General features: G+C 41.3%; 1 protein-coding gene across 2 annotated transcripts in view; it reads left to right on the top strand.

Moving 5' to 3' along the window:
• The window catches only part of LOC139538767 (mannosyl-oligosaccharide 1,2-alpha-mannosidase IB-like), a 172,193-nt gene that overhangs the window by 2,417 nt on the left and 150,206 nt on the right, over positions 1–19,570 (top strand). The window lies entirely within an intron of this gene.

Consider the following 19,570-nt stretch of genomic DNA (forward strand, 5'->3'; position numbering starts at 1 on the left):
ATTTTAATTTCACTTTGTAACACAATAAAATGTGCCACGGGGTCTGAATACTTTTGCAAGGCACTGTACATAATAGATCTGTCTCACTCTCCTCTCTGTCTCTTTCTCTCTGTGTCTCTGTCTCTCTCCATCTCTCTCTCTCTCTGTGTATGTGTCTCTTCCTTATCTCCAGCAAAATGTGTCCACAGGTCTTATTCAAGAGCAACCTGAGCACAGTGTCACATGACTAAATAGCCAGGTGGGAAACACCTAGGGGTGAGGGAGGGTCACAGAAACCAACACAGTAAGAGCTTCCTCTAGCCTTAAACTTCTTGACGCACGGATCCCTTTAGCGGGATCGTTTTCATCAACAACCGCTGAATTGCAGAGCGCCAAAAAAAAAAGAAAATGCTACAAATATTTATATTCATGAAATCACAAGTGCAGTATAGCAAAACACAGCTTAGCTTGTTGTTAATCCACCTGTCATGTCAGATTTTGAAAATATGCTTTACAGCGAAAGTAATCTAAGCGTTTGTGTGAGTTTATCGATCACTAGACAAAACATTAAAAACACCTAGCAGCAATGTAGATTGGTCACGAAAGCCAGAAAAGTAATAAAATGTATCGTTTACCTTTGATGATCTTTGGATGTTTGCACTCTCGAGACTCCCAGTTGCACAATAAATGTTCCTTTTGTTCGATAAAGATAATTTTTATATCAAAAAAACTCCATTTGTTTGGTGCGTTATGTTCAGTATTCCACAGCCTTAGGCAGGTCATCAAGGCTTGACGAAAATTCCAAATAGTATCCGTAAAGTTCGTAGAAACATGTCAAACGTTTTTAATAATCAATCCTCAGGTTGTTTTTAATAACATCAATAATCGATAATATTTCAACCGGACTGTAAACTATTCAATACTGGAGAGAAAGAAAGTGTCGAGCAACCAGTGTCGCGCGCATGAACTAATGCAAGGACATCCGTCTATCCACTGACGCATTTTGATAAATCTCGCTAATTTTTCAGAATAAAAGCTTGAAACTATGTCTAAAGACTGTTCACAGCCTGAGGAAGCCATTGGAAAAGGAATCTGGTTGATATCCCTTTAAATGGACGAAAGGCAGGCAATGGAACAGTGATTTCTCAAAATAAGAGTCACTTCCGGGTTGGATTTCCTCAGGTTTTTGCCTTCAAAGTCAGTTCTGTTATACTCACAGACAATATTTTGACAGTTTTGGAAACTTTAGAGTGTTTTCTATCCTATTCTGTCAATTATATGCATATTATAGCATCTGCACCTGAGAAATAGGCAGCTTACATTGGGAATGTTATTTTTCCAAACATAGAAATTCTGCCCCCTAGCTTCAAGAGGTTATTAATGGCTATGTGTGCAGGATGCATATCACTGACATTTGCCTCTACTGACTGTGCTCAACTCATTTACCTGTTGAATGAAGACACACACCCTTGTAGTCCTGTCCCAGCTCAGCGTGAAGAGCAGTGGTGGTGTTAATTATTTTTTCACAAATAAAAATAAAGAAATATCAGAACGAGCAATATCAAGAGTCCGGAATTTAAATATGTGTGTGTGTGTGTAATGGCTTCACACAGAATGAAAGTAGGGCACTACTAGGATTTTAGTAACTAGCTTGCTCCTTATATAATGCTTTTAACCTACTTTAATGTTTTGATTTACCTGTAAATTGTTATCACAAAAAGCAGAGTCCCTGTTTACTTCCTGTCTGTGAGAGAGGTGGGTAAGGCGGATTTGTCCGAACAGGTGCGGACATTTGTGAAAACAGTCGTTAGTTGTAGAGAGTAGCAAATGTTAAAGCTTTTTCTCTGCCTCTCACTCAGCAGGGACCTCGGTGTTGCCACCACCCTCCCCCTTGGCACATTTGAATTTGTCCGAAAATTTGCCATAGCTTATTTATTGTCGTTTGATGTCTGAGAAGAGACGAGGCCAAGATCATAAGTGGTACATGTCAATGTGAACAATACTGCAGTAGTTATTATTTTGTATTTATGAAATAAAAAAAATTCGGTCTGACTGTAGATGGGTGAGTTTGCATTGCAAGAAGGTGTCGGTTTGAGGAGATGGGATATAGTTTATCTACATGAAGAGTTTTGAAAGGCCACTGCGTTTAACCTCTCATAACAATTCATTAATTTGTTTAGAGTGTTTGTCACTCACAGCTCATAGAAATGTTTTCGACTTTGCATTTTAAGCAGCTGACTCAGCCATGGCAAAAAACATCATCATTGCATGTTAGTGAGGTTCATTTCCATGTAAAAGGACCCATGAGCATCAATTTGAAGTTCATAGACGCATGTCAAATGAAAGCAGATTTTTTTCTTTTACCTATCTATACTCAATACCCCATAATGACAGAGGGAAAACATGTTTTTAGAAATTGTTACAAAGTTATTGAAAATGAAATGCAGAAATATCTCTTTTACATAAGATTTGACACCCAGTCAATACATGTTAGAATCATCTTTGGCAGCGATTACAGTTGTGAGTCTCTCTGGGTAAATCAAGCTCTTTGCACACCTGGATTGTACATTATTCTTTTAAAAATTCTTCAAGCTCTGTCAAGTTGGTTGCTGTCCTTTGCTCATTGCTAGACAGCCATTTTCAAGTCTTGACATAGATTTTCCAGCAGATTTAAGTCAAAACTGTAACTAGGCCACTCAGGAACATTCAATGTTGTCTTGGTAAGCAACTCCAGTGTATAGTTGGCCTTGTGTTTTTGCTTATTGCCCTGATGAAAGGTGAATTTGTCTCCTAGTGTCTGTTGGAAAGCAGACTGAACCAGGTTTTCCTCTAGTATTTTGCCTGTGCTTAGCTCTATAGTTTTATTTTTATCCTGAAAAACTCCCCAGTCCATAACGATTACAAGCATACCCTTCACATGATGCATTATGCTTGAAAATATGAAGAGTGGTACTCAGTGATGTGTTGTGTGGATTTGCCCCAAACAATGCATGTTTTGGAATATTTGTATTCTCTACAGGCTTCCTTCTTTTCACTCTGTCATTTAGGTTAGTATTTTGGAGTAACTACAATGTTATTGATCCATCCTCAGTTTTCTCCTATCACAGCCATTCAACTGTGCAGGCCAGTGACACAAAATCTTAATTTAATCAATTTTTAATGCAGGTTGAAACACAACAATACATTTGACCGATCATTCTTACCGGGCTATAGGTTAATTTGCCTTTAGTGGAATTAAATTGGTGCTTGTGTATTTTCGTTAGTCTTCATGTATTTTATTTATCCCACGCACACAGCATACAGAGCCTTGTTTGAGGAGCTGAATTACCTATCACATGTCAGACAGCACAAGAGCAGCGCCTAAAAATCACAACTGCTGTTATTGGAGTGAAACGTGCTTTTATAAGCCCAGTCATTGCACAACAAATAACAATTATGAATGCAATCGTGTGCTAAAAACTGTTTTGATAACCACAATTTAAAAAAGATCTGCTATTTTTATTTCCCGGAGTCACCTCTTCACTGTTGACATTGAGACTGGTGATTTGCGGGTACTATTTAATGAAGCTGCCAGTTGAGGACATGTGAGGCGTCTGTTTCTCAAACTAGACACACTAATGTACTTGCTCAGTTGTGCACCCGGGGCCTCCCACTCCTCTTTCTGTTCTGGTTATAGCCAGTTTGCGCTATTCTGTGAAGGGAGTAGTACACAGCATTGTACGAGATCTTCAGTTTCTTGGCAATTTCTCACATGGAATAGCCTTCATTTTTCAGAACAAGAATAGACTGACGAGTTTCAGAAGAAAAGTCTTTTGCCATTTTGAGCCTGTAATCGAACCCACAAATGCTGATGCTCCAGATACTCAACTAGTCTAAAGAAGGCCAGTTTTATTGCTTCTTTAATTAGAACAACCGTTTTCAGCTGTGCTAACATAATTGCAAAAGGGTTTTCTAATGATCAATTAGCCTTTTTAAAATTATAAACTTGGATTAGTTAACACAACATGTCATTGGAACACAGGAGTGATGGTTGCTGATAATGGGCATCTGTACGCATATGTAGATATTCCATAAAAAATCTGCAGTTTCCAGCTACAGTAATCATTTACAACATTAACAATGTCTACACCAGTGGTCACCAACCGGTCGATCGCGATCGACTTGTCGATCTCCAAGTCATTTCTAGTCGATCGCCAAACATTTCTGTAAAAAAACAACGATAAAGCCTTGTGTTCCTTTTTTACATTTTATTTGTCTCGGGCTGTTGGTGGTAGGTGCAGCCAATTCAGCTGCCCTGCGTCCCGGGGTAGGCAAACTGTTGCAATTTCATGTGTCTGGAGGTACAAACTCTGCCTTCCCGGTGGGCCTGGAGAGGAAATCATGTGCGTTATAGGCCTACCGCTGGCCAATCAGATTGCTTAGATGACCGAGTCTGCAGTAACGTTGCAGGCATAAAAGCAAGCTACGGCAAAATTGATACTGTGAGATTTCAAAACCTTTATAACCATGACAAGCGAGACTGTCAACGAATACAGCAAAGAGCTTGTCTTTTTATGAGTGAGTTCATGTTGTTAAGTTCTTACTCCGCACTTTGTATTCAACACTTTGTATTCAACACTTTTATAAGCCATAAAATGCACGTTCTTCCTATTTCCACTCAGTGCTACAAGCAGGACTGCAGCAGTAATGAATGAGTAGGAAAGTGTATCTCTAGGCTTGCGTTGTTGTTATTATTAGCGGCTTGGGTCTTTTTTAATATCAAGGTAAATTTCACTTTCTCTGTTCATATGAGTAACAACATGAATTTGTGCATGAGGCAGAAATAATGTGGTGCAACTCGAGTTTCGCCATCAGCTGGAAGACTGTGTCCCTTATTGGTCAGTGTCAGTGGAGGAAAAGGAGAGTGGAGTGATGTTTAGAGATGGGCCCTCAGTCTGCTGTTTCGACGCTGAGACTGACCATCAGATGCAGGCACCATCAGCCCAGTAAAATAAAAAGCAAATTATTTAAATGTATGTTCACTCAGCTGTGCCTCACAAGTAATACAACAATGGATCTATTACCAGTGTGATCATATAGCCTACCTCAAATTTTGAAATATAATTAAAAAAAATATATATACCAAACAACAGCAGGTAAATTCAAGCAAAGCCAGTATGTGGTGATAATGTAATGGGCCTATAGCTTACTGCACAAACCTCATTGCTACAGTACTGTTTTTAAATTGGTTAATGTTGCATAGGCTTACACTTAGTCATGTTAATAAAAAATCCACTGGTCTACACTGTGTTTCTGATCAATTTTATGTTATTTTAATGGACAAAAAATGAGCTTTTCTTTCAAAAACAAGGACATTTCTAAGTGACCCCGAACTTTTGAAAGGTAGTGTATATACAGTTGAAGTCGGAAGTTTACATACACTCAGGTTGGAGTCATTAAAACTCGTTTTTCAACCACTCCACACATTTCTTGTTAACAAACTATAGTTTGGGCAAGTCGGTTATGACATCTACTTTGTGCATGACACAAGTAATTTTTCCAACAATTGTTTACAGACAGATTATTTAACTTATAATTCACTGTGTCACAATTCAAGTGGGTCAGAAGTTTACATACACTAAGTTGACTGTGCCTTTAAACAGCTTGGTAAATTCCAGAAAAGGATGTCATGGCTTTAGAAGCTTCTGTTACATGCTGACCAGACCGGACACGTCGCGTGCGCGAGCATCGCAATTTTTTTTTTGAAATCTATGTTATTCAATTATTGCACCCACACTGCTCGCGCTCGCCAACGAGCGTCTGCGATGCCAAGGGCTAAAATAGAACTCCTTTCTATTTCTGATGCAGATCGCGCTGAAAGTCCTGCCTCTCCCATCTCCTCATTGGTTTATAGAAGCAGGTACCCATGTGCCATCTCCTCATATGTTATACACACGTGAGTGATTGAAAGACTAACTGTTTTACCGGTCGTGGTGGTAATACTATGAAAGTTTAGATGCCGATCACCATATAAATTCAAAGATGGACTTCTGACCCACTGGGAATGTGATGAAATAAATAATAGCTGAAATATATCATTCTCTCTACTATTATTCTGACATTTCACATTCTTAAAATAAAGTGGTGATCCTAACTGACCTAAGACAGGGAATTTTTACTAGGATTAAATGTCAGGAATTGTGAAAAACCGAGTTTAAATGTATTTGGCTAAGGTGTATGTAAACTTCCGACTTCAACTGTACATGCAATCATACACAGTCATTCCAGAGTTTTTCTTTATTTTTTAATATTTTCTAAATTGTAGAATAATAGTGAAGACATCCAAACTATGAAATAACAGTTGTGACTTTACTTTCATTAATCTGATGACTGTTATTTATCAAATCAACAATTTTTAATTGTTACCTGATTTAAAAAAAATGAATCATGTCACAATTAACTCATTAGGAGTGTGGGGCACCACGAGAGTGGTTGTTTAAATAGTTAAACTCTAAAGGTCTTTTGCAAAAACCCCAGCCTTACTTATGATTCAGTACTACACAAATTGGTTTAATTATTTATTTACTAGCTAACTAAATGATAACAAAGGATAAACATACACACTTAATACATTCGAAAAAGGTCCATAGCGGACTGACCAAACATATGGCAGCTTGTTACAAAGGAGATGGAGACGGAGGGAAAGAGCGAGAAGGAAGAGACACTTATCGTTGATACATTTTAGGAACTACTCTCACAGTAATCATATACTTTGCACACGAACTGCCGCCCGTTTGGAGTAAGAAATCATGAATGTATTTACGTGTAAATGCCTTCTTCACCATGTATCTCTGTCAGGAACCAAGCCGCCTTAGGAAGGGTGTTGGGCCTTTCCGTGGCACGCATGTAAGGCTCTGATTGTCCAAAAGGGGTCCCCCACCCGTCTCTTCTACTGTTGCTCTCCTCTGCTGACGCCCGGCATCTGGTGACCTGTCGTGTAGTCCTGAACAGAGTTGCAGAGCTCACTCTGCTGCCACTCGCTCTGGAAGATGCTTATTTGAAGATAGGCTAGCCAGCTGTGTAGCTGTGTAGATGGTTCTCAGTGGTGATGAGAGAAGTAGAATACGTTGGTTTGAAGAGTCGTAGAATGGTCCCACATAAATTCGCTTTTCTAAATACTTTACTTAAGACAGCTAATCAGCTGTACCAGTGATTGTCCGGAAGGTGAGCTTCTAGCCTCTACCTCAGGGGTGTCAAACTTATTCCACGGAGGGCCTAGTGTCTGCAGGTTTTTCCTTTCAATAAAGCCCTAGACAACCAGGTGTGGGGAGTTCCTAACTAATTAGTGATGTTAATTCATCAATCAAGTACAAGGGAGGAGCGAAAACCCGCAGACACTCGGCCCCCCGTGGAAAGAGTTTGACACCTGTGCTCTACCTTGTGTTGATATTCAGAGTTCGAACCACTTTGAATGTGAGCTGCAGCTACACACCTCTCTGGCCTAAATGTTAATTTCTTTACCAATCCTTTTATACACTCTGGTCGAAAGGGATGGTTCCGTCAGGCTGACACACTCTCTGACCTCACTCGGGCGTGGCTACTTACTGTGCAAAGTTTATAGAAAACAAATGATTTCTGATGGCTCCTAAAATCACATCCCTCCTTTAACAAAAATACTTAAATTTTTCAAAGACAACGTGGAGGATGGAGCCTTCGTACATATATAGTGTGTGTACTTTTCAACTTACTGTATTTCCTTTAAACATTTTAACCTTTCTCAACCACCCATCCCGGATCCGGGATAATTGTCATCAGCAACGCTGAATAGCATAGCGCCACAGTCAAATAATATCACTAAAAATATTTATAATCATGCAATCACAAGTGAAATATACCAAAACACAGCTTAGCTTGTTGTTAATCCACCTATCGTGTCAGATTTTGAAAATATATTTTACAGCGAAAGAAATCCAAGCTTTTGTGAGTGTAGCTTTCTATGCTACATTAGCTTAGCCTTATATTAGCTTGGTCACGAAAATAAGAAAAGCACTCAAATTAATCGCTTACCTTTGATAATCTTCGGGTGGTTCCACTCACGAGACTCCCAGTTACACAACAAATGTTCTTTTTGTTCGATAAATATTACTTTTATATCCAAATACCTCCGTTCCTTTGGTGCGTTATGCTCCGAAATCCACCGGAAAGAGCGGTCACGAAAACGCATACAAAAATGCCAAATAATATCCATAATGTCCACAGAAACATGTCAAATGTTTTTTATAATCAATCCTCAGGATGTTTTTCAAATATATATTCGATAATATATCAACCGGGAGTGTTGTTTTTTCAATCGGACCGGGAGAAACAATGGCCGCCTTTCTCTTTTGCGCACAACTCACTCTGAGAGCCCCCACCTATCCACTTACGCAATGTGATCTTTCACGCTAATTTTTCAAAATAAAAGCCTGAAACTTTGTCTAATGACCGTTGACACCTTAGGGAAGCCATAGAAAAAGGAATCTGGTTGATATCCCTGTAAATGCACGTTAGGCATGCATAAGAACAGAGAGGTTTCAAAAAAGAGGCACTTTCTGATTGGATTTTCCTCCGGTTTTCGCCTGCAATATCAGTTCTGTTTAACTCACAGACAATATTAAGACAGTTTTGGAAACTTTTGAGTGTTTTCTATCCTAATCTGACAATTATATGCATATTCTAGTTTTGGGGGATGAGAAATAGGCAGTTTCAAATGGGTATGTTTTTTAGCCAAAAATGAAATCACAAAATGACATCACAAAATAACAACCAATATGACATTCGTTTTCTATAACTAGCCTGTGACCGTCCCCCACGTTCTCTGTAAGGAATATTGTCCCAGTATTCGCTTTTGAACGTGTTAAAGTTTCAGTGGGGAAAGTCTCTGAGGGCAAAGGAACATTCCTGTGTGAATTTGGATAGGTAGACCCTGGATATCCTCTCCTTTAATTTACAATGGGGCGTGAGGTGTCAAGCCCTCCTCCACTCACTCTACGGGGGACTGGCTGAAGTTATCCACTGCAAAGGTGTTCCGACCCATCTGGATCCCCTCAGGACAGTCATGACATAACACATGGAATCATGTAGTAACCAAAAAAGTGTTAAACAAATCAAAATATATTTTATATTTGAGATTCTTCAAAGTAGCCACCCTTTGCCTTGATGACAGCTTTGCACATTCTTGGCATTCTCTCAACCAGCTTCACTTGGAATGCTTTTGCAACAGTCTTGAAGGAGTTTCCACATATGCTGAGCACTTGTTGGCTGCTTTTCCTTCACTCTGCGGTCTAACTCATCCCAAACCATCTCAATTGGGTTGTGGTAGGGTGATTGTGGAGGCCAGGTCATCTGATGCAGCACTCCATTGTTCTTCTTCTTGGTCAAATAGCCCTTACACAGCCTGGAGGTGTGTTGGGCCATTGTCCTTTTGAAAACAAATGATAGTCCTATTAAGCGCAAACCAGATGGGATGGCGTATCTTTGCAGAATGTTGTGGTAGCCATGCTGGTTAACTTCTCTAGGATATGTGGGACGCTAACGTCCCACTTGGCCAAAAGCCAGTAAAAATGCAGAGCGCCAAATTCAAATATATTACTATAAAAATCTAACTTTCATTAAATCACACATGAAAGTTACCAAATTAAAGCTACACTCGTTGTGAATCCAGCCAACATGTCAGAATTCAAATAGGCTTTTCGGCGAAAGCAAACGATGCTATTATCTGAGGATAGCAACAGAGTAAACAAAGAGAGAGAAGCATATTTCAACCCTGCAGGCGCGGCACAAAACGCAGAAATAAAAATATAATTCATGCCTTACCTTTGACTAGCTTCTGTTGTTGGCACTCCAATATGTCCCATAAACATCACAAATGGTCATTTTGTTCGATTAATTCCGTCTATATATCCAAAATGTCCATTTATTTGGCGCGTTTGATCCAGAAAAACACAGCTTCCAAATTTCTCAAACGTGACTACAACATATCTCAAAGGTTACCTGTAAACGTTGCCAAAAAATTTCAAACTACTTTTGTAATACAACTTTAGGTATTTTTTAACGTTAATAATCGATAAAATTGAAGACGGGATGATCTGTGTTCAATACAGGATTCAAACCAACTATAGCCAGCTTTCTGGTCACGCGCTTCTATCTAACAGGACACTTAATGTGACTCTCGTTCAAGATGGCCGTACTTCTTCATTACACAAAGGAATAACCTCAACCAATTTCTCAAGACTGTTGACATCCAGTGGAAGCGGAGGGAACTGCAAGCAGGTCCCTTAGAAATCTGGTTTCCCAATGAAAGCTCATTGAAAAGAGTGACCTAAGAAAATGAATGGTTTGTCCTCGGGGTTTCACCTGCTAAATAAGTTCTGTTATACTCACAGACATGATTCAAACAGTTTTAGAAACGTCCGAGTGTTTTCTATCCCAATCTACCAATAATATGCATATCTTATCTTCTGGGGATGAAAAGCTGGCAGTTGAATTTGGGTATGCTTTTCATCCAAACGTGAAAATGCTGCCCCCTATCCTAGAGAAGTTAAGGTTGCCTTGAATTCTAAATAAATCACAGACAGTGTCACCAGCAAAGCACCATCACACCACCACCTCCATGCTTCACGGTGGGAATGACACATGCAGAGATCATCCGTTAACCTACTCTGCGTCTCACAAAGACAATTTTTACTCATCAGACCAAATGACAGATTTCCACCGGTCTAATGTCCATTGCTCGTGTTTCTTAGCCCAAGCAAGTCTCTTCTTCTTATTGGTGTTCTTTAGTAGTGGTTTCTTTGCAGCATATCGACCATGAAAGCCTGATTCACACGGTTTCCTCTGAACAGTTGATGTTGAGATGTGTCTGCTACTTGAATTCTGAAGCATTTATTTGAGCTGCAATTTCTGAGGCTGGTAACTCTAATGAACTTATCCTCTGCAGCATAGGTAACTCTGGGTCTTCCTTTCCTGTGGCGGTCTTCATTAGAGCCAGTTTCTTCATAGCACTTGATGGTTTTTGCGACTCCACTTGAAGAAACTTTCAAAGTTCTTGAAGTATATTTTAGTTTTTGATTCTTCAAAGTAGCCACCCTTTGCCTTGATGACAGCTTTGCACACTTTTGGCATTCTCTCAACCAGCTTCATGAGGTAGTCACCTGGAATGCATTTCAATTAACAGCTGTGCCTTGTTAATTTGTGTAACTTCTTGATGTGTCTGTTACTTGAACTCTGAAGTATTTAATAACACCCTCATATGAAGAGGAATGGAATGTGGGAGGTGATAGAATGCAATGACCGCATTGTAAAGGAGTGAGTACTTGAATCAGTTACATGCTTTTTACTTCTATTATTGTATACCCCTAAACAGTATAATTAGCTTTTTCTATATATACAGTGTGCTGTGGTATGTATTTATTCTCATGGTTGAGTTGAAATGTTATACGGTTGAGGATGAGTTGAGAAATCAAAATAAGCCTTGCTGCCAGATCTCGTGTTGTTTAGATGTAATTTTCTCGGTACCACCTGTTTTCAGTCAGTTTGTTTTGAATCCTATCAACACATCTAGTTATCTGGAGGGTTCAGCCAGCATTCAGCAAATGGATTTTGGGAGTGACTCACCACCTGGATTTGGTCTTTTGTAGCAAAATTTGAAAATGTGTTTTTTACATTAGATAAAAGTAGCTACAAAATGGTATATCATACACTGTATTTGAGAAACAATGGGAAAGTAATTCTGCTTTGAAAGTTGATCAGCTTGTAAACTCACTTTTGTCTTAGAAAAATATTCAATCTAGTGAAGAGCCCTTCTTTGTCTACACTCATGGCCAAACGTTTTGAGAACGAAACAAATATTAATTTCCACAAAGTTTGCTGCTTCATTGTCTTTAGATATTTTTGTTAGATGTTACTATGGAATACTGAAGTATAATTACAAGCATTTCATAAGTGTCAAAGGCTATTATTGACAATTACATGAAGTTGATGCAAAGAGTCAATATTTGCAGTGTTGACCCTTCTTTTTCAAGACCTCTGCAATCCGCCCTGGCATGCTGTCAATTAACTTCTGGCCCACATCCTGACTGATGGCAGCCCATTCTTGCATAATCAATGCTTGGCGTTTGTCAGAATTTTGTGGGTTTTTGATTGTCCACCCGCCTCTTGAGGATTGACCACAAGTTCTCAATGGGATTAAGGTCTGGGGAGTTTCCTGGCCATGGACCCAAAATATCGATGTTTTGTTCCCCGAGCCACTTAGTTATCAATTTTGCCTTATGGAAAGGTGCTCCATCATGCTGGAAAAGGCATTGTTCGTCACCAAACTGTTCCTTTGACGGTTGGGAGAAGTTGCTCTCGGAGGATGTGTTGGTATCATTCTTTATTCATGGCTGTGTTCTTAGGCAAAATTGTGAGTGAGCCCACTCCCTTGGCTGAGAAGCAAGCCCACACATGAATGGTCTCAGGATGCTTTACTGTTGGCATGACACAGGACTGATGGTAGCGCTCACCTTGTCTTCTCCGGGACAAGCTTTTTTCCGGATGCCCCAAACAATCGGAGAGGGGATTCATCAGAGAAAATGACTTTACCCCAGTCCTCAGCAGTCCAATCCCTGTACCTTTTGCAGAATATCAGGCTGTCCCTGATGATTTTCCTAGAGAGAAGTGGCTTCTTTGCTGCCCTTCTTGACACCAGGCTATCCTCCAAAAGTCTTCCCCTCACTGTGCGTGCAGATGCACTCACACCTGCCTGCTGCCATTCCTGAGCAAGCTCTGTACTGGTGGTGCTCCGATCCCGCAGCGGATTCAACTTTAGGAGACGGTCCTGGCACTTGCTGGACTTTCTTGGGTGCCCTGAAGCCTTCTTCACAACAATTGAACCTCTCTCCTTGAAGTTCTTGATGATCCGATAAATGGTTGTTTTAGGTGCAATCTTACTGGCAGCAATATCCTTGCCTGTGAAGCCCTTTTTGTGCAAAGCAATGATGACGGCATGTGTTTCCTTGCAGGTAACCATGGTTGACAGAGGAAGAACAATGATTCCAAGCACCACCCTCCTTTTTGAAGCTTCCAGTCTGTTATTCGAACTCAATCAGCATGACAGAGTGATCTCCAGCCTTGTACTCGTCAACACTCACACCTGTGTCAACAAGAGAATCACTGACATGATGTCAGCTGGTCCTTTTGTGGCAGGGCTGAAATGCAGTGGAATTTTTTTGGGGGGATTCAGTTCATTTGCATGGCAAATAGGGACTTTGCAAATAATTGCAATTCATCTGATCACTCTTCATGACATTCTGGAGTATATTTAAATTGCCATCATACAAACTGAGGCAGCAGACTTTGTGAAAATTAATATTTGTGTCATGCTCAAGTTTTGGCCACGACTGTACACCCAGCATCGTACACACCCTCTTAAGCTTTAGCACCACCCATCTTGTTTTGCTCTCGGAGCGTTCAGAGTGCACACTTGACCCTCTGGCCGATGATTTGTTTACCTATGGATAACATGAAAACAGCCTAACCAGCTCTGCTGGCAACAATGTCATTACACTTTTTTGCAGACGTTTACTGACACCGGCCATATTCAACGGGTTTGGTGTACACACGTCACGTAACGTTAGCGAGCGAGCTAGCCAACATAAGCTAGTTAAACAACAATGAACAGTGTCAACAATGCCACAGCGCTGGGCATGTTCAATGTTAGCTAGCTAACATTAGGCTCTAACTAGAACAGCAAACGGCTCTGAGAAACAAATAACGTCATCTACGGAGCCAGCCAGCTAACATTAGCTAGCTAGCTAACAGTACACTTTAGCTTGAAATGGAACCACTTTGTCAAAATTCGATAACGTGTAATATCTGAAAATATAGCTAGCTATATTACCTGTATACATCATCGTGCATGGAAGCGTCTCCCTGTCAGGAATGCCATGCCACATTTTCCCTTAGTTTGAAGATGTAATCTGGAGACAGGTGTTTTCTCCGTCTCTTTAGCTATCATACTCTAATTCCACTGATTTCAAAACTTGATCCTCCAGAATGTGGAGAGCAACACTTATGCAGCTCCACTACACAGTACTTTAAAAAAAAGCCGCTTTCGACAGGATTACCAACACAGACTGACGAGCTTCTATCGCAGACCAATCCGAACTCCTCTATCGGGATGTCCAGCCCACTCATTATCTCAGCAAATCATGGCTAGTGGGATGGTTGCTCACTTTTTCTGTGGCTTAACCAACAATGCTCGTAATTTAACAATTGTATTCGTATTTACAGATCGCATAAAAGTTTGTTATTAAGGCACATGAAAGTTCACATGTTCGAGAAGGCATTTCTGCCAAAACGCATTTTGATAAATAAAATTAAAAAGACCTAACGGCTCTCCGGTGAAGTCGTGACTTGCGACATACGTCCTAGTTTCCTGAATCGGGTCCCATATATTCGTAGGTATAATTTATGTTATTGTCCATAAAATGCAGGTCAAACCATTGCATAAGAGGACACTTAATAGTTTTTTTGAACAAGGAACATCTTTGTCTTCCAAGTCAGTAAGAGATTGTACTTGGTCCCTCGAAGAAACATTTTGCCCAACCAGTGTCATCATGCTAGAGCCACACTTACCAGGGTTGGGATCAATTCATAAATTGAAAAATAGCCTACTCACAGAGTCAGTGTGCTCCTCTTCCGTAGGAGGAGCAGCAGCATCAGTCTCTGCCAGAGAGAACTCAATGCCAGAGCTGTGGTTGCACTAAGCCACAGGTAAATGTAATTACATAAACCGCCCCAGCAATGCATCGCCAATAATCAGGTTTATTGCCATGGTAACCCCTTCATCTCTTATTGCCTTGCCATTCACTGTTAGTGTGTTGGCACTAGGGCTGGGAATTGCCAGGGACCTCATGATACGATATTATCATGATACTTAGGTGCCGATACGATAGGTATTGTGATTCGATACTGTGATTTTGTTGCGATTCGATGTTCCAAACATATTGTTCACCATATGTCTGCTGCAGAAGGACAAGTGAGCCATGAGAAAACACATTTTGATTTCAAAAGAAGATGGACAACAAGCTATGAGGGAAAAATACTGGAGTTTTGGTGCAGGTAAAGCACATAAATAATATTGCGATATTGTCAAAACAATTAAAAATTATATCCCGATATGTAACCGTATCGTCTTTTTCCCCAACACTAGTTGGCACATATACAGCAGCTGTGGCCTTGCCCTCCCATTCATCTAAATGTAGCATTGCAGGCTAGCACCTCTGGATCATAGTTAGGGCTGACACTCCAGTCTGCTAATTTATCATAATTAGTGTGATCTCAGGAATCATACCTCTGTTCCGCGCTTCATTCTCTATGTCAGACACACAGCATATGACTAGATACATCTACAGATTTTTGTGTTTGTATTTTGAGTGAGCCGTTGCGCTGAACCATTAATAAAAATAATACACCCACATACAGTGCTTTTGGAAAGTATTCAGACCCCTTGACTTTTCCCACATTTTGTTACGTTACAGCATTATTCTAAAATGGATAAAAAAAAATATCCTCAGCAATCTACACACAATACCCCATAATGACAAAGCGGAAATAGGTTTTTAGAAATTTTTGCAAATGTATTAAATAAAAAAACACAAGGTTTCAGCCCTTTTGCTATGACAATTGAGCTCAGGTGCATCCTGTTTCCATTGATCATCCTTGACATGTTTATACAACTTGATTGGAGTCCACCTGGGGTAAATTCAATTGATTGGACATGATTTGAAAAAGAACACACCTGTCTATGTAAGATCCTACGGTTGCCAGTGCATGTCAGAGCAAAAACCAAGACATGAGCTCGAAGGAATTGTCTCTAGAGCTCCAAGACAGGATTGTGTTGAGGCACAGCTCTGGGAAAGGGTACCAAAAAAATTCTGCAGCATTGAAGGTCCCCAAGAACACGGTGGCCTCCATCATTCTTAAATAGAAGTTTGGAACCACCAAGACTCTTCCTAGAGCTGGCCGCCCAGCCAAACTAAGCAATCGGGGAAAAGGGCCTTAGTCATGGAGTTGACCAAGAGTCTGATGGTCACTCTGACCGAGCTCCAGAGTTCCTCTGTGAAGATGGGAGAACCTTCCTGAAGGACAACCATCTCTGCAGCACTCCACCAATCAGGCCTTTATGTTAGAGTGGCCAGACGGAAGCCACTTCTCAGTAAAAGGCACATGAGTCCGCTTGGAGTTTGCCAAAAGGCACCTAAATACTCTGACCATGAGAAACAAGATTCTCTGGTCTGATAAAACCAAGATTGAATTCTTTGGCCTGAATGCCAAGCGTCACGTGTGGAGGAAACCTGGCACCATCCCTACGGTGAAGCATGGTGGTGGCAGCATCATGCTGTCGGGAGGTTTTTCGATGGCAGGGACTGGGAGACCAGTCAGGAACGAGGCAAAGATGAACGGAGAAAAGTACAAAGAGAGAATAGATGACAATCTGCTCCAGAGCGTTTAGGACCTCAGACTGGGTCGAAGGTTCACCTTCCAACAGGACAACGACCCTAAGCACACAGCCAAGACAACACAGGATTGGCTTCGGGACAAGTCTCTGAATGTCATTGAGTGGCCCATTCAACCTGACAGAGCTCGTGTGGATCTGCAGAGAAGAATGGGAGAAACTCCCCAAATACAGGGGTGCCAAGCTTGTAGCGTCATACCCAAGAAGCTACTCGATGCTGTAATCACTGCTAAAGGTGCTTCAACAAAGTACTGTGTAAAGGGTTGGAATATTTATGTAATGTGATATTTCATTTTTTATTTATTTTATAAATCAGCAAACATTTCTAAAAACCTGTTTTTGCGTTGTCATTATGCGGTATTGTGTGTAGATTGATGAGGGGGGAAAATGAATTTTGGATAAGGCTAACATAACAAAATGTGGAAAAAGTCAAGGGGTCTGAATACTTTCTGAAGGCACTGTAGACACATTAATATACATGCGCGCACATACACACACAACTCTCATAAAGCAAAACATATTGGATTGCAGATCTGGTGAAACATCAGTTGATAGTCAGCCCATCACACTGAGTAGGAGGCTAGTGTGTGTCTGAACTTCTTAACTGGGTTTCTCATCCGCTGGCTCTCAGTATCTAGCTAAACACCTCCCGTTCACCATGGGCACTGCTGTCTCATCATACATGGTGAGGCCTACTACTAATAGGCCTGTGCTGCTGCTTCTTCTCTCAAGGGTTTTTCATCATGTGAAATCGGTGTAACTGCTAACACCATGCAGAGCGCTGGGAAGGCTTTTGTTTCCTCATAATTTCTATTAACATGCTGTTGTGTTTTTATCAGATCAGCTCCCTATGTCTCATTTCCCCTCTTGTTTTGTCTCTTATCTGCTCCTGTTTTCCCCCATCATGTAGTGCACAGCTGCACCCTCTTAGACTGTTGGAAAGCTGGCAGCGCTACGTGTTGCTGCATGAAGGGGGCTCACATTCAGTTAGTTGCATCCATGGTGAAAGACTGTTTCACATCACAGGGATTTCGCTGTGTGAATACACTGTACCGGGGTCAGCATTGCTGGCTGTCCATGAATAATGTATTCTGTGTGTTTCACTTATGACCCAGAGTTTCTGTCAGGGCCTCTGCTCTTAGGCATTCAGGTCTCTCTCTACTAGTTTCTGCCACCATGAAATCTTTAGGCAACATAATGGCCCTTGATGTGGGATTCTTATGGACTTGCTGTAGAGGGTTTTGTGTGTGTCTCTGACCGTTACCAGATTGTATTCAAGCTGTAAACAGTGTGTGTAATACATCCTGATCCTAAATGTTACTGTGTTGTAGCCTGTAACTGTGCTGTTGCCAGCAACAGTTATTCAATGTCATCACAGAGCTCACCTGCGGCTCTGGCTAATGAAGTCGGAGCTCCAGCACTGGGGCCACACTGCACACCTGCCTGCCGGAGGAGGGTAGAGACAGACAGTGCTGAGAGGGAGCAACACAAACAAAGCCCTAGAGAACATCACCGTACATGGCTGAGAGGTGTTCTTGGCTATAGAAGAAAGACAGCCATAGAAATAAACGAAATATGTCTATGACTAGACTATAATACATGGCCATGAAGACCATGCCTGAAAACAACATGTTTGCCCTAGAGGAAAACATGTCTGAAGCGCAAGACGCCATGCAAGAGGCCATGAATACAGAGCACATGGCTGAAAAGCCGATCAATTTAGTACAACACACACACGCCATGCTGCAGCAGTCCGACTCCACTGTGAGTGAATCACAGGGCCTGTGGCTGAAACAGTAAATGAAGCTTGGATCGTCCTGGACTCAGTGCACCGTCACACAGCGCTGATTAGCCCAGACCTCCCTAGGGGTGGGGAGAGACAAATGGAGGAGACTCTCCAGTATCCTGCTCATTACTTACGGAACGACAGTGTCATCCTGACACGGTGCCAGCCTCTCCCTTAGTAGCGCTGAGTGTGTGTGTAAACCAGTCGTCAGCGCCTGTTGGAGTGTCTCTCACTTTGTCTCTGTTTGTCAGCCTATAGCAGCTCCAGCTCGCTAATGGTGGCAATGTGCGTCCTTGAGAGAAACACTTGTTTGTTTGTTGTGTTACCATGCCTGTCTGGAAAACAGTGCTTTCTCAAAAACAACGAGGGGGGAGGGGGTGCCATGGCTGGCGGTGCAGCACTTTAGCTTCAGCGCTTGTGGCATTAACTGCCATCCAACCGAAAGGAGCTGGAGTCTACACTCCATTATGACTCCTGTCAATTTAGGAAATTAATTCTAACAGATTCTTTTGTGTGTGTGTGTGTATATAGTGTATGTGGACACCCTTTCAAAGTAGTGGATTTGGCTATTTCAGCCACACCCGTTGCTGACCGGTGTATAAAATTTGAGCACACAGCCATGCAATCTCATAGACAAACATTGGCAGTAGAATAGATTTACTGAAGAGCTCAGTGACTTTGAGCATTTCACAGTCATAGGATGCCACCTTTCCAACATGTCAGTTCGTCAGATTTCTGCCCTCCTAGACCTGCCCCTGTCAACTGTAGGTGTTATTGTAATTGGAAACGTCTAGGAGCAACAATGGCTCAGCTGCGAAGTGGTAGGCCACACAAGCTCACAGAACGGAACTGGCAAGTGCTGAAGCGCGTAGTGTGTAAAAGAGCCTGCACAGAGCCCTGACCTCAACCCCATCAAACACCTTTGTGATGAATTGGAACACTTGACTGCAAGCCAGGCCTAATCGCCCAACATCAGTCCCTGACCTCACTAATTCTCTTATGGCCGAATGAAAGCAAGTCCCCGCAGCAATGTTCCAACATCTAGTGGAAAGCTTTCCCGGAAGAGTGGAGGCTGGTATACAGTGTATTCTGAAAGTAGTCAGACCCCTTCACTTTTTCCATATTGTCTAACGTTACAGCCTCCACTAAAATGGATTCAATGTTTTTTTTCCCCCACTCATCCATCTACACACACTACCACATAATGGTTTTTAGAATTGTTTGCAAATGTATACAACAACTGAAATGTCACATTTACATCTCATTTTCTACCACATTTTCCTAAACAA

This window comes from Salvelinus alpinus, chromosome 14 (genome assembly GCF_045679555.1).
Source record: "Salvelinus alpinus chromosome 14, SLU_Salpinus.1, whole genome shotgun sequence".
Classification (NCBI taxonomy): Eukaryota; Metazoa; Chordata; class Actinopteri; order Salmoniformes; family Salmonidae; genus Salvelinus; species Salvelinus alpinus.